Here is a 16,801-nt window from a genome sequence, read left to right on the forward strand (position 1 = left end):
CTGAAAGGATTCAACTTATCCAGAGCAAATAAAGGCTCAAGTTGTTCATCACCTTTCTGAGGTAGACTGAAACCCAGATGGATTGACATGAGCAAGCTCCTGTGTTTCCCACTGAAGGAACACTTTGGTAGAAATAATGTTTTCAAGTAATTCACAGCAGAAATGTTCTCTTATTATCTTTCATATCTGGGGTCCGTAAGCATGTACATTTCCGAAGCATAAAATGAAATCCACTGAGTAGACAGAGACCTAAAGGAGACAGATTTTTGTTATCTTTTTGACTTTAATACTACTTATACTTTTGGGAGGAGGTCTTACCGCACGATTCCACTCGGGTGGTTACTGCTGGTAACCAGGTGGTTACCAAAGCTCAGGTGGTTACGAAAGCTCAGTTAGAGGTTGATAATTTGGAATACCGCAGACCACTTCGTCAGGAATGTTAGTTACTGTAAAAATCGGCTGCCTTCACTAGTTCTAGGTTATATTCGTACTAGTGGGTGAGAACGGTAGCAAATTATAGGAACAACAAAAAACCCCTCACACTCTAGAACTAGTCCCTTTCTGTTTTGATTTGTTTTCTGTATTGCCTACAGATGGTCTTGTGCTGATTACTCTAGCTCTGTTTCAACATCAGTAAAATAGGGAAAATAATGAGGAAGTATCTTTTTGGATTTTTGTAAGGACTAAGTGAATTGATCTAGGAGGAAGTGCATGGAAGAATGTTAAGCCGGTAGTTGGCGTCACATAAATGGCATCATTTCTGTGTATTGGTGATGATTTTGGGTTTTAAACTTTCCAATCTTGTAACATTTTTCTTCTGCATGATAATGTCAGGACATGGGTACAAAAGTTGGGGAATTTATGAGTGTACATGCATGTGCACACGTGTATCGTTTTTTTTCTTCTAGGTGGGTAAGCAGGTCTTATTTCAGATAGAGTTATTAACTTTGAAACATCCTTCAATAAGCCAATTTGAAGGAGAGCCAAATAATAAGTGCTATATTTATCATCAAATGAGAAAATGTGCAGTGGGTATGTGTAATCAATGAAGGTATTATGTACTGAGGATATAAAATTAAATGTGCGTAGGTGGATAAGAAAGTTCACCCAAAAGGACTTGTGAATTCTAGAGCTTTATAGAAGAGATTTTGTATGTCATTAAATACACTGTGGTAACCTCTTTCCTGCTGACATCTTCTTAGATCTAAATACTCCTCTTGAACGTGTGAACATTCCAAGTGTTGTTTTCAGATCCATAATGGAATAGTGGACGGAATAAAAGAATAAAAATCAAATCTCAAGCTTGGTTTCCAGGGGCACAATGGCAAGGAAAGTAACAAGTAGGCTCTTCATCAAGTGTCGGATGAGGCAAAAAAGATCACGTGTCACTAGATAGCTTGGCAGAACTTAGATGCAATTGAGGCATAGAACTATTCTTAAAGAGGTATTTTTTTTAAAGTTGGTCTCACTGAGATAAATCAAGCTTATGTTTCTAAATGAAAGTGGACAATGTGTTAGAATGCTTCAGTTCAATATTCCATAATTTATTTTTCTTCTCTCTTGGAAAATAATGTGAGCTTCTTTCATGAAGACCTGGCTTTGGTTCATGACGCTGTCACTTAATGCCTAGCCGGGCTGTGGGCAGGTGGCTTGCCCTTGCTGAACCCCAGTTTTGGTATCTGTTAAATGGTAAAGACAACATGCCAAGTGCATGGAGCAGGGTGGTATTAAAGGGTGAACTCTCCGGGAAGTAGGAGGTATTCACCAAATGTTAGCCTTGGCATTGTACGTCTAACCACCTCCCAGCAGTCCTTCAGACCTTCCCTTATTCCTACTTATTTTACATTTCAAAGCCTACAAAAATAAATGAAGCTCCTCAATAGATAGGAAGTTCAGGATTTCAGCAAATCATCTTAACTTCTCATTACCGTTGGCACCGTAAGGAACTGTGAGCATGTGAAAAAGAGAAAGAATAAACTGTTTTTGAGATTGTCATCCCCCCTCCCTCTGTATATATTCTCGAATGCTTATGACAGTGGTAATCACCTGAAAGGTAAATAAATAGCAAGGAGCAGTGGGCACTCCTTTGGTTCTTAGAAGATGGATGGTTAACAACGGATGTTTATTCAGCCTTACATATTTTCGTATTTTACATCAGTTTCTTGATAACTCTATGCATTTTTTAAAAGGAACATTTAAATTTGCTACAGATGTTTCATGAAAACCATTATTAGAGTCAAGAGAAAATGCATTTGGAAGCAATTGTGCAAAGGTTTAATTTTTATTTCTAAGGGAAAATGTATGCATGCGGTAGAAGTAATAAAGGAAAGCTGAATTTCCCTTGAGGTATACTCGGCTGAATAAAATCTGCTACATTATCCTTCAATCAGCCACTTAAAAATTTTAATTGTGTAGACTCTTAATCACAAGGAAAGTAACCTTTGCATGAGCTTTCCTTCGTGGAGGGGAGTGGGGGAAGGCTACAGTCTTTTTTCAGCTCCTTCGGAAGAATCTTGTCTTGTTTCATCATTTCTTTGCATCTCCTATGCTCCTCTAGGCCCTGAGCATGGACTTTCAGGCTCATTATGCTGCATTGCCTAGGAAAAAAGCAGAGCAGTAATGAATAGGGTTTAAACAAGTAGGTACTTGGTTTCTGTAAAATGCCTCCAAGCTAACCCAGCTCCAAATCCCTGTAGTGTGCACAGATGGGTCCCACAACACTTGGTGTTCAACAGCCCCTGACTCAGCAAACCGAAGGCTGTGCAAGTCCCTCTCTGTGGCTCATTCCACCCTCTCTCTTTTAAGTGTCAGCGTGACACAGCATATGCCATTTTGGAAAGGCACTGCAAATTGGTATGAGATGTAGATCTCCTGATTTTCTTTTTACACACTCAGTGGCAATCAAGGGAGCTATATAGTGTGATAACGTTAGAAGATGATGATTTTATGACTCTTAAAATTTGACTTTCCACGTATTTCATGAAGGAACTTGCGTGTAATTGAGATTCATGTGGTTTTCTGGGTACGGGATGAATTGGGAACCGTGAATTCGGTGAGAATCAATGAAGGCACACTTCCACAGCCCAAGGGAAGCAAGGAGCAAAGCAAATTTCCCAGTGAATCCCAGCAAAACACGTCTCAGAACAATCTGGCTTAGCATTGGTACTCCATGCCGTTAGTCTCTTCCTACCGCTCTCTGGGGTGAAGTCTGATGCTGAGATGCTCTGCCTTTTAGAATCTTTGCCAGTATTTCTTGGAGAGTCACAAGGTTCAGCCATATTAGAGCAGGATCATGTCTTTTGTCTTGAGTCATCCAAAGCCAAAGGGAAATGGAAAGCATATGGCTCAGGGACACTTCATGGCAGTTTTGGCTTGTTTTTAAGAAACAGCTTTATGGAGGTATAATAGACATCCAATACACTACTCACATTATGGGGCAACATTTGATGTTTTGGTACACGAACATACCTGTGAAACCACGACTACCATCAAAACAATGGACACACTTAACATTTCCAGAGGTTTCTTTGTGTCCTTGGCAATCCTCCTCTCCTTCATGGGCAACACCTGATCTTCTTCTCGTTGGTGTGTGTTAGTCGGCGTTTCCTAGAATGTTGTATAAATAGAATCCTCTTTTATGTACTCTTTTTTTCTGTTTGGTCTTCTTTCACGCAGCATGTTTAGTTTGATTCACACATGTTGTTTTATAACATCATCGTTCATAACCTTTTATCACCGAATACCATTCCTTTGTATGTCTGTACCACACTGTTCTACTGTTGACGGGCATTTGGATTATTTCCATTTTCTTTTCTTTTCTTTTCTTTGCAGTTTCAAAGAAGGATGCTATGAACATTGAACACTTTGCTTTGCTGCCTCCTCCAAAACAACCATAGATATACAGTTCAGATAGCTGTGTCTCATCCTGGCCTGTTTCCTGCTTTTGTAAAGTAGGGAAAATAATTGTACTTATTTCACAAGACTACTGTGAGGGCTGCCTGGGATAATGCATAATAAAGTGCTTACTAAGTTCCTGGCTTAATATTGTTTCAAAAAAAATTTTTTTTAATGTTTATTTTCTGAGAGAGAGAGAGACAGAGTGCGACCTGAGGAGGGGCAGAGAGAGAGGGAGACACAGAATCCCAAGCAGGCTCCAGGCTCTGAGCTGTCAGCACAGAGCCTGACGCGGGGCTTGAACTCACGAACCGCGAGATCATGACCTGAGCTGAAGTCGGACGCTTACCTGACTGAGCCACCCAGATGCCCATTTTTTTTTTTAATTAAAAACAATTTTTGGGGGGGCGCCTGGATGGCTCAGTCGGTTAAGCGTCCGACTTCAGCTCAGGTCATGATTGTGCGGTTCATGAGTTCAAGCCCTGTGTTGTTGGGCTCTGTGCTGACAGCTCAGAGCCTGGAGCCTGCTTTGGATTCTGTGTCTCCCTCTCTCTCTGCCTCTCCCCCACTCATGCTCTGTCTCTGTCTCTGAAAAATGAATAAATGTAAAAAAAAAATTTTTTTTTATTTTACAGAGAGAGAGAGCAGGCAGGAGAGGGAGGAAGAGAGAGAGAGTTTTTTAAAACATTATTATCATTACTGTTCTTGTTTACTTGTAACATTTGCTTTGATTTCCCTCCATTTGCATTGGCTTCCACTCACTCCATGCCAAGTACTACCTCTTAAAGTGTGTAACTTACTGAGGCTGAAACATGTGACCCACAGTCATCATTCGACTCTGTGAACAGTCACATTGAAAATGGGTATTATCTTAAATCTGGGCAAGAAATTATTGGCAAAATGACCCCCAAAGTCTGAATTCAGCAATTAATTTCATCAGCTATGAAAAATGGTAGGATGATTTCGGCCTTAGAATCAACCAAAATGAAGCAATTGTTAATAAATTGAGAGAGGACTTCAACCACTTTGCCAAGAGAGGCCCAGCTGTGTGTTGACAGGAGCCTTGGCAAGGGCCGAGCGTGATGGTTGAGGATCGCATGCCATTCGTTTGTGGCATTTCCACAGCTGGTGGCCAGTGCTGTCATGAGCTTTGCTGACAGGCAGTAATCTAATCTGCTATCCCATTTATTCTATTTTCCTCTTCTCAACACAACTCCAGCCTCCTTCTGGTTTAGCGTTCTGGCATTTGTATTCCACACATCACATTCCATCTTGTTGGCTTTTTTGGCCTTGGAATAATTAAGATGGTGAATCTACACAGTGAATTTGGCTATTGTATATTTGCCTGTCTGATCACTATCTCAGTCAGTAAACGATTGGCACTCCTCTCCCCCCAAGCAGTCCATAGATACTGTTAACCTCTTGTATATGTATCAGGGTAACTGACACAAAAGTCAGTTTCCCAGGATGTATGACAGCATTTGCATGTTCTAAGGGTTTATTTGGAAAGGATGGTATATGCCAAACTTCCTAGTGTTTTTCTTGGCATCTAAAGTCTTTCTAAGAAAGAAAATATTCTGAACAAATGCCAATGGGCTTTTCATAAAAAAATATTCTCCTTCTGACGTGCTATTTGTTTAGTCTCTGGCTTCCCCCTTAGGGGGTGAATGCCATGAGGGTGGTAAGTCTGGCCCTTTCATTTACTGCTGAATTTCTAGTACCTGGAACATTTCCTTCTAAGACCTCAATAAATACTTGTTGAATGAATGAATTAAATCACTCAGAAAATTTTTTGAGCGTTGGTTAAGAACGAGTATTGTGCTTGGACCTAGAAGTATCAACTAACTTTAAAGACTATTCTTTGTCCTGATGGAGCATATATTTTTAGTTGAGGCTTGAGACACAGTAAATGAAAATAATTATAGATTGGGATTACAGATTATGATTAATTATTATGAAAAGCTATAAGATTAAATGATGAAAGATTACCTGGAGGGGATGGGAAAAGACAGTTTGGGGAGATCTAAGTGATGAGAATAAACTAGCCACATGAAAAAGCAGAGGTAGATCATTCAGATAGTACAAAATTGCTGAGGGGGAAAGGGCTTGGTGTATCAGAGGGACAGAGAGAGGCCTGAGATGACTCAAAGTGAGCGAGGAGGGAATGTGATCAAGTTGGGTGTACGTGAACCACTTTATGAGACCCTGTGGACCATGGGAAGACAAATTACAATGGTAAGTGGTTACAGGGTTTTGAGCTGGAGAGTGACATTTGATTTATGGCTTCAAAGATCATTGTAAAAGCCACGTACAAATTGTATTGAAAAGCACTGAGTGGAAGCAGGAGAATCAGTTAGAAATTTCCAGAGTCCACTGACTTTACTAGAGTGGTGGTTAGAGATGGAGAAAAGCAGGTTGATTTGAAATACACTGGAAGACACTGGAAACACAAATAATCCAGTGAAGAAATGGGCAGAAGACATGAATAGACACTTTTCCAAAGAAGACATCCAGACGGCCAACAGACACATGAAACGATGCTCAGTGTCACTCCTCATCAGGTAAATACAAATCAAAGCCACGCTGAGATCACCTCACACCGGTCAGAGTGGCTACAATGAACAAATCAGGAAACTACATATGCTGGTGAGGATGTGGAGAAACGGAAACCCTCATGCACTGTTGGTGGGAATGCAAACTGGTGCAGCCACTCTGGAAAACAGTGTGGAGGTTCCTCAAAAAATAAAAAAACAGAACTACCCTATGACCCAGCAATAGCACCACTAGGAATTTACCCAAGGGATACAGGAGTGGTGATGCACAGGGGCACATGTACCCCAATGTTTATAGCAGAGCTTTCAACAATAGCCAAATCATGGAAAGAGCCTAAATGTCCAACAACTGATGAATGGATAAAGAAGATGTGGTTTATATATACAATGGAATACTACTTGGCAATGAGAAAGTATGAAATCATGCCATTTGCAGCAACGTGGATGGAACTGGAGGGTATTATGCTGAGTGAAATAAGTCAGTCAGAGAAAGATAGATATCATATGTTTTCACTCATATGTGGATCTTAAGAAACTTAACAGAAGACCATGGGGGAAGGAAAGGGGAAAAAACAGAGAGAGGGAAGGAGGCAAACCATAAGAGACCCTTAAATACAGAGAACAAACTGAGGGTTGATGGGGGGTGAGGGGAGAGGGGAAAATGGGTGATGGGCATTGAGGAGGGCACTTTTTGGGATGAGCACTGAGTGTTGTATGTAAGCCAATTTGACAATAAATTATATTAAAAAAAGAAAGTTTAGAATTATTTTAAAAATGAAATATACTGGAAGGAAGTGCTGACTCAACCTGGTGACAAATTCAGGGCATGGAGGGAATGTGTAAAAGTTGAATGAAGAATGACTTCAAGGTTTCTGTAGGTGCACTTAGGTAAATGATAGGGATATTCAATGAGATGGCAATGACTTGAGGAGGGCTCTCCAGAGAACCATGTATATGGAAAGGGAGTAGGGATAGAGGGGAAGGACAGATTGATTCTAAACAATGGGCTCATTTGACTATGGAGGCTGAGAAATGCCAAGTCTGGAGTCAGCAAGCCAGACTGAAGACAGCTAATGGTGTAAAGGTTCTAGTCTAAGAGCAGAAAGACTGATGGTACCAGCTCAAGCATCTGGCAAGAGGAGTTCCTTCTGACTGAGACTTTTTGTTCTATTCAGATTGTCAATTGATTTGGACAAGTCCCACCCACATGAGGGAGGGCAACCTGTTTATTCAGGCGACCAATTCAAATGTTAATCTCATCCAGAAATATTCTCACAGAGGCACTTAGTATAATGTTTGACCAAATGTCTGGGCACCTTGTGGCCCAGTCAAGTTGACACATAAAATTAACCACTGTAAGAGCTAATGCCTGCTGATGGGTGCTGACACTCCTTAAAAGTGAGGGGATGCATGAATTTTTCAGATCAAAATCAACCCGGTCTGCCTTCCCTATGAAAAAAAAGAAAAAAGAAAAGAAACAAACAAACAAATTAACCATTATAGAAGGACAGATTGTGTGTGGACATTCCTAGCTTATTGTTTTACATTTCAGTTTGAGGTATCTGGAACCCAGAAGTGTGGAGATTTTAAATTACATGTTTGATATATGAGTCAAGAGATCAGAGGTGAGGTATGACCTGGGTACATAAATTTGGGAGTGTGATAGTGATGGCTAGTTTGCTTCCCCAATGGCAGTCTTTCCTTCTGCTTTAAGACTACGATTCTCATTTGTTTAGTAGTGGAACTATGTCCAGCTCTGAAAACTGTATTTCCCATTCACATAGGATGGTCACATAACACAGTTCTGGCTAATAAAATGTCTGTTGCAATTATTGTGAAATCGTTAGGCGAAAACTATTTAAAAGAGTGACAACTCATGGACCTTTTGTTACTTGCCTTTTTCTTTCTTCTTGATTGAAATACTGATGCAGCTAACTTCTGATAATAAGGTGACAAATACTTGTTTAAGAAGGCTGAGCAAAATGATAAAACAGGCTTGGAATATAGTTACTGTGTCAACTCAGGACTATTTATCCCCAGATGTCATATATCCTGAGAAAAGCCAAACCTCTCATGTGTTTAAGCTAGCATTCATCAGCTTTCTGTCTCTTGCAGCTGACTCCAATTCCTATCTGATACAGAGTGTCATTAGCATCAAGATAGCCTATTAGCCAGGATGTTTGGGGTGTAAGTAAGAAAAATATGACTTCATGCCATTTTTAGTCTTGTGTAACTGCAAATTCTGAAGAAGCAGAGACTCCAGGATTAGGGTTCAACAAGGCTATCAGGGACTGATGTACTCCCCCTCCTTTTACTCTATCATCTTTTGTTTTGGTTTCATCTCATTGGCTTCCTACTCATGACCAGTGGGAGAGGAAACAACTTTCCACCAAAAAGTCAACATAAATCCTGATTTTCACTCCTGATGGAGGCAATTTAGGTCACACCCTCATCTCTGAATGAATCATTGGCATAGGAGGAATTTGCTGATTGGCTTGACCCTGGGTTTTGAACTAATCACCAGTAAGGGAGATGGGATTCCCCCCACCGACTTGGACAATTCAGGAATTATTTCTGAAACAGGGTCAATAATCAGACTCCATTGCTATTATATAATAGGGAAAGATTGGATGGATGTGGAGGATTTAAGCAAATGTTAAATATAGTTTTCCCCTTTAACTGCTCAACATTCAAACTTAGCTCTTTGTCAAATAAATATGTACCCTTAAAATGCTCACACCAGCATGATATGCATTCACTCTTCCCCAAAATGGGACAGCTCAAAGTCTCCGGTATTTTGGTTCTATGTCTATGGTTGAGTCGCTCTTTTTCCCATGAAATCTAGATGTAGCTTCTCATTGTATTAAGGCTAAAACACAGTTATTACCGATCTTTAGCGCATTTTGTATAAGGTAGTGGCAAAAGAACAGGATAAGTGCAATGAACAGTCTATCTGGAAAAGAGCAGCAGCACACAGAGCTCACTGGTACTCAGCATAAACCATAACCTGCTGACAGGAAATGGTGAGAGCTTTCTGACCGGGTAGAGTAGTGACTGCTTTTGTTACATATAGCAACCCTATAAATCTCCTCTCCTGGATACACTCACTTGTCAGTTCTCTATCACCCCCACGTCCTGCCTTAGGAAGATCACTCTTTTCGCTGCCTTTCATATGAGCTAAATATTGGCTATGATACCCATTGTGGGACTACACAACTTTAGGTGGCTCACTTCCTATAAGTGTGTGTTGAAGGGATTTAAGTCATAGCTCTTGATGGGCAAGCTCAGTAATTTTCATTGTGCTGCAAGTACCATACTGGGAGATTTTAGTGTGGTCATGGTTTGTGAGTGTGGGACTTTGGTCTCCTAGCAACAAGTCTCTCCTAGAATTTTAGTTTAATGGCTCCTATCTACGATTGGTTTGTCCTTGGAAGAGATTTGAGGCCATAGCCTTAAGGTGATGGACACCAATATGTGTATTCTTTTTTAGGCAGAGAATACTCAACAAGACTTGTCTAAATCTCATTTTGTTAATTGTGTTTCAATCTTATATACTTCCAAATCACTTACCTCGCAACTTTTACTAGCATTTGTACTTAGGTAGATAATTTAATTTTTTAAGCTATAATATTCCATGATTTTGAAATACAGAGAGGGCCTTTGTTCTTTTTTTTTTTAAATTTTTTAATGTTTATTTTTTGAGAGAAAGAGAGAGAGATAGAGACAGAGCATGAGCAGGGGAGGGGCAGAGAGAGAGAGAGAGAGAGAGAGAGAGAGAGAGGGAGACTGACAGAGCTCTCAGCACAGAGCTTGATATGGGACTCGAACCCATGAACTGAGAGATCATGACCTGAGCCGAAATCAGATGCCTAACTGACTGAGCCACTCAGGTGTCCCCAGAAAGCGCCCTTCTTAATGAAGCTATTTTTTCTTCTTCTGTATTTATCATGGGCCACATTCCGCCAGTTTGTCTCTTTCTTGTAAGACTTCGTTGATTTTCTTAAGAAATGTTAAAAATACTCCAACATGTTTCTTACCAAGTCCCTCATTGCTATAGACTTGTTAGGCACATTGTCTGAGTTTCAACATAATAGAGGCCATAGTTTAACTGACACCTTCAATATGGAATGATAAAATTGCCAGAAAGCAATAATAAATAGTAGGACCTTCTCTGTTCTCAACCCTTCATCTTCTATTAAACTAGTATGTTTTCTGTAGTGCATTTGCTGACATCAAAATCTGTGTTAGTTCAAATACTCTCAGCTGAAAATACAGAAATTTTGCAATGGGGGTGCAGGCCACAATTCAATCAGGACTGAGCCTAAGCCTCAGGCTGCAATGATTCAGGGTTGTATATAGCAGCCAAAATAGCCCAGTTGGACATAATCCTGGGAGATTATGATCCTGGAGCTGTCAGGGGCCATTATGTAAAGCCGGAGAAAGAAGCCAACTCAGTGGAAGATAATGTCAAGAGCTGGAGAGAAACCAAGTTCTAATGACATCACTGGACCTCTGAATCCAATCATGTATGGAGCCAGCATTATTTCTGGTCTTCTCAATTAAGCAAATCAATATATATATATTTCTTCTTAAGCTAGTTTGAAGTAGAGTTTCTATCCAATTCAACAGTTTAGGCTTCTGGGTTGATCTTAATAATTGGACTATGGGAAGTCACTCAAACTTATCTGGTTCAATCATTTTAAAGATGAAAGGGGCATTTAAAATTAGTTAATCCAACTGCTTCATTTTTATGACGTGAACTCACACAGTCTGGCTATATCCAGCCACAAATGGGGTGCAACCCACATTTCTGTCTGGCCATACTTTTGCGGCCTGAACCTGACAGTTGCCAAGACAAGTTCTCAGGACACAAAATGAGACAAACAAGAAGGCAGTTGCTGTCCCTGGGAGAAAACGGATGGAAAAAAACCTGTGGGCTTGGATTTGGAAAGGAAGGAACAATGTGACATTTTATCTTCCTCTCTCAATTGGGCACTAAAGACAGTGACCCAGGAGAGCTGTTAAGAATCCTCACCCTTGGGGCGCCTGGGTGGCTCAGTCGGTTGAGCGGCCGACTTCGGCTCAGGTCATGATTTCGCGGTCCATGAGTTCGAGCCCTGCGTCGGGCTCTGTGCTAATAGCTCAGAGCCTGGAGCCTGTTTCAGATTCTGTGTCTCCCTCTCTCTGACCCTCCCCCGTTCATGCTCTGTCTCTCTCTCTGTCTCAAAAATAAATAAACGTTAAAAAAAAAATTAAAAAAAAAAAAAAAAGAATCCTCACCCTTTGCTGGTTTTTGCCAGCTTTCCCAGGACTCCATCTGCAGGGCCCTGAGCAAGTGAGGCTTAAAGTACAGTGGAGCTCTAGTATCTACCAGAATTTGCCAAGGTTTTCCATTAAGTTTAACTTTACCGTGGCTCTTTAAGGGAATACCTGGTAGCAGTTTACTGGAGAATCCCTCAAAGTCTTGTCCATCCTGGGAGGGGCCCATACGGGGATGACTGTAAGTCCACTAACTTGGTGGACTTTGGTTTATGGTCTTGTGATCTCTTCAGAGTGGAACAGCACTTCAAACAAAGTATCATAGACTAAATACTCTTAGTAGGAGTAAAGGAGGACAGAAGGGAGTAATAGGAGCCACATCAGTCTTACACTCTTGTTTTAGGTGCCTCTGTGTCTCTAATTTTTCATTAAATTGAAATTTCATCACATTTTATGGCAAGTCTTTCAAGGAAAATGTTTTTAAATTTTTTTTTTCAACGTTTTTTATTTATTTTTGGGACAGAGAGAGACAGAGCATGAACGGGGGAGGGGCAGAGAGAGAGGGAGACACAGAATCTGAAACAGGCTCCAGCCTCCGAGCCATCAGCCCAGAGCCTGACGCGGGGCTCGAACTCACGAACCGCGAGATCGTGACCTGGCTGAAGTCGGACGCTTAACCAACTGCGCCACCGAGGCGCCCCAAGGAAAATGTTTTTAAATGTTGAAGTCTTTTGGAGGGTCCTGCATGTCAATGAAAATAGATACCCTGTTGTTTATGTTTGATATGGGAACACTGACTTTCAGGTACACTTCTTAAATGGACAATCTTATCAAATTGGAGCATTCCCCATAATGGTCACTGTAATTCTAGGTTGTCTTAGGAAGATTTTGCTGTTTTTGGAGCTACAGCCTCCAAGGTCACAGTTCTTAGACATAAAATAAGATCCTGGAATGGCACACCTAATTCTTTGAAACTTGAGGATTCCATTTCTTCAGCTAAGCCATGGGTCTCTGGTGTTAAATGAATACCTAAGAGGAATGTGTCAGTGAGTTGGGAATTTTGTGGTATTTTACAGTGTACCTCATCCCACAGAAGTTTTCTTGAGATTGGTGAGTGACCCAGTATCAATCTAACCCATTCCATGACCAACTTAGCCTAGTATGGGTATCTTAGACTCAGGTAGCCAGCACTTTGACTGCTTTTAAGTGCTCATTCTGTGCCCATCAATTTTGCAGCTTTGGCTTCTGAGACTCTCATAACCGATAGATCTATTCCTTTTATGAGGAGATTTCTTTATTTTGGTGGATGCCATAATGGCTTTTCATAGTCTGATTTGTGCCTACTTAGATTTTGATGTGCCATTGGTCAAAATACTCCCAATTCCTTGTTTTAATTGATTTTCCCAACTCCCCCAGCAATTTAAGCTACAGATTTACCTTGAAACTTTGTAAATCCCTGTCGCAGACTATGAGTCTGGAGTTCTCTCTTGTCCAGCAACAGAGTGGATGCAGAACTGAGTATGAGAGAGGCTAGTGTCCAGGAGGAGCCAAGAGCCCCAAACAGGGGTTTCATCTCCATATTGAGCTCACAAGATATTACCCATATGGTGAACATGAAGAAAACAAGATCTTACACACGTGAACATAGGGAAACAATCAGACAGTAATCATTAACTTGTGTGTGTAAGAAGCAAAGGGCCTGGGGAGCAAGTGGAGTTTGTGATCAAGCTCCATTGGTACCAGATGGAAAGTAACTACCCGCAGGTGATATCACAAGTTACTCATGATTCCATTATTATATCTTGCTAGCTAACCTTGGGTGTTTTTGCCCCATGGTGGTGGCTTCTCCCTCTCCCCCCCACCCCCAAGCTTTTTTCTAACCCATTTATGTAAGTTGAACCTATTTTCCCACAGTTCCTCCTTTTTTGTTTTTCTTGATCTTCTTAAGTTTACATGTGGGGACCATCATGACAAGCTTCTGATCCTTCTTTTGCTGTCGGGTGGTTTGGAGGCTGATTCTGCAAAGGCATAAAAAGAGACACCATAAAAGTATTCCACTTCCCAGAGTTATCCAGAATTTGAGATGGGCATTAGCCAATAGGGAGAGGGTTAAAGTCTTTCCAAAAGGACCATGAGTCAGCCCATTTGTGTCTTAGTTGTTTGGAGTATTGTAGTTGTTGGTGTCATGTTACATCTAAATTTTCTATCACAAGGCAGCTTAGAATGGAGGATTTGACCATAAGTTGATTAAGTACATGTGCAGTTTGATAGTGTGGTGATGACTAATTTCATCAATGGTAGCAGAAGCTATAATGCTTACCGTGGCTAGGATCCCTATGATTAAGAGGCCTATGAATCACCTGTGCCTGGTTAATGACTAGCAGTGATGGACAGCATGGCCATCAGATGCAAATCAGGGGTATATGCAATACCATTGTGGTGTAAGAGGACTCTGGCCTGGTTAGACAGGTGTTTAAGGCTTCCCCATGTTATATCAGGGGCAAAAACTTGTGTTTGTGCAGTGGCTTCAGGATGAGGAGGACATGAAGAAGATTCTTCCATCTTGAAAAATGGGAGGGGTGGTCGCTCATTCAGAGTCATTCTCTGGAAGTCCTGGTTGATTGGAAGATATTCTGGGGGTCTCCACCATGCCATGATATGGTTTCACCAACTGAGAGGGAATCCACAGAGGTCTGGAATCTGTAAGAACACAAGCATAACCTTGACCCCTGGTGAGAAGTTTGGGCAAGAACCATAGGATGAGAGGGTTCATCTAATTTAGAATGTAGCTCTGCTGCGGTTAGTCCTGGAGGGTCAAGATTTAAAAACTTAAGAATGATCATAGCGTGATCGCGGAGAAGTTGAGGTTGTAATGTAGACAGCCATGGGTAATTCCCCTTTTTTTTGTTTTTTTAACATAGTTTTAAGCTTATTATGTACTTGTTCTACAATTGCTTGGCCTTGTGGGTTATAAGGAAATTTAACTTTATCTGCCATTTCCTTCTGCCTTTGTTTCCCACATCATTCCCCCTTGAACAGTTTTGACCCTTAAAATCTCTAAGGTTGCTGAGGGTGGATGGTCTTCTCTTCTATAACTTCTTCCTGCTAAATAGGGGCATAGAGGTGTCCTTACCTGTGGGTCAACGTTGCTCATTTGGGGTAGGTATAGGGGAGTTACGAAAGGGAAAGACAGAGTTCAGGGGAAACAGAGCCTCCTTGAGGAGAAAGGATCATCTGTCTACTGGAAGTCATAGCGGTTCAACAAGAGTCGCAAAACTATGACAAAAAGATTAAAAAATGGGCATTATTAAAAGATCTAGTACCACTGACAAGGAAATTGAGTTATTTCTGTGGCACATAATACTTCAATAATCAGAATATCGAGTGATCACCTTATATAAAAAATATTAAAACTAGAAATTGCATATAGTCTCTAGAATAGTTATAGCATTTACTCAAATGTAACCTAAGGCTTATTATTTGTTTGGCAGTGCTTCCAGAGTAACTTAACATACCAAACAAGCCTAATTGGTTAAGATGACTTAATTTAAATCTTTGGAAATTTGTTAAAAAAAACAATTCAGGAAGTTATAAAACACAAAGCATGTTTACCCTCCGACCCAAATATCCTTAGTTTCTCTGCAATAAGAAGCCAAAAGCAGATAAACCTTGTTAAGTGATCAATGCTTTAGCATACCATCCTATTTAGAAAAGGCCTATATGTCCAAAGAACTCAATCCCAATTTATAACACAAGCAAAACTTTGTAGGTTACTAAAGACTTTGAGGGTTATCTTAACAATTACCCATGAAAACTATGAGACAAAGTTAACCATTACCTTAAGTCATAACATGAGCTTATTTGACCTTTGATAAACAGGTCTATTTCAAACCAACAAACTTACTTTTGGGTCCACTTAAGACAATTTGTTCCCCAAAGTTAATTTTTACCTGGAACACAGGTGGGGAAATTATAAGTGGGCGGTCTTTGCTCCTTGACATCTCTGAGACAATATTTAAAGGTTGGGAAAAGGTTTCTATAGGTAATAATATGGCTTGCAGTTCTGAATGTTGGGTAGAGCCCGGTCCAGTGTATAATAAATGTTCCCAGTTTTTCCCCAGTTTTCCAAAGGCAAGAAGCCTTGTGAGTTTTCCCCAAGGAGTCTATAAACACTGTAAGGGCATTCTTAATAGCTTGTTGCATTGGGGTGAGGATGTCCTCAGAAGGAATCTTTTGTTCCTTTAAAAGGTTAGATTTTTCCCAATGACAAAGGAGGGAGTTAGCGTTCTCTGGATGTGGGGTGCCGAATGGGGCAGGCTGAAAATAAGGAGGCTTAGTTTTTTGAAAAATTTTTGTTTACTTTGGGTGGGACCGTATCTTCATAAACATGGTCTACAGTCAGAGGGAGAATGGTCATATGGACAGTAGACCATGTAAGAATAACCTCAGGTGGAACACTGGTGCCTTCTGTATGGCATGCCTTTACTATTTTACCTATTTGTTCCCAAATGTCTACGTCGAATGTTCTTTACTTGGGAAACCAAGGGAAGTGTTGCTGGATAATCATTAATAATTTAAGGAGTGCTATACAGATGTATTGTTTCTATTCTAGGGATAGGGAGTCTCCTATAATGATTCTCTCAAAAGTTCTGTGGCAGCAAATCCTAATACAGTTTCACTTTTCTCTTAACCTCATCAGGAGAGATTGTAGTCAAATGCACTTTTTCTCTTTTAGAGCTCTAGCCATTCCACAGTGTTCTGCAGTCCTTGAGTGTGGGCTTATTAGCCATGTTGGCTTCTAGTCATGTTGGCTACTAGCCATATCACCTTCTTAGCCATGTTGCCTTCTGATCATGTCCCCATCAGTCACATTGTCCTCCTAGTCACATTGGCTTTTCTTCTTTTTAAAAAAATTTTTTTTAACATTTATTTATTTTTGGAGAGACAGAGACAGAGGATGAGTGGGGGTGGGGCAGAGAGAGAGACACACACAGAATCTGAAGCAGGCTCCAGGCTCTGGGTTGTCGACACAGATCCCGACATGAGGCTCAAACTCATGAACTGTGAGATCATGACCTGAGCTGAAGTCAGATGCT

The 16,801-nt window shown here is 40.7% G+C and overlaps 1 pseudogene; it reads left to right on the forward strand.

The window, feature by feature from the left end:
• The first annotated feature begins 6,033 nt into the window (after positions 1-6,033).
• LOC132680449 (glyceraldehyde-3-phosphate dehydrogenase pseudogene) overlaps positions 6,034-16,801 on the forward strand; it is a 34,234-nt pseudogene continuing 23,466 nt past the window's right edge.

This window comes from Panthera onca, chromosome A1 (genome assembly GCF_046562875.1).
Source record: "Panthera onca isolate mPanOnc1 chromosome A1, mPanOnc1 haplotype 2, whole genome shotgun sequence".
Taxonomy (NCBI): Eukaryota; Metazoa; Chordata; class Mammalia; order Carnivora; family Felidae; genus Panthera; species Panthera onca.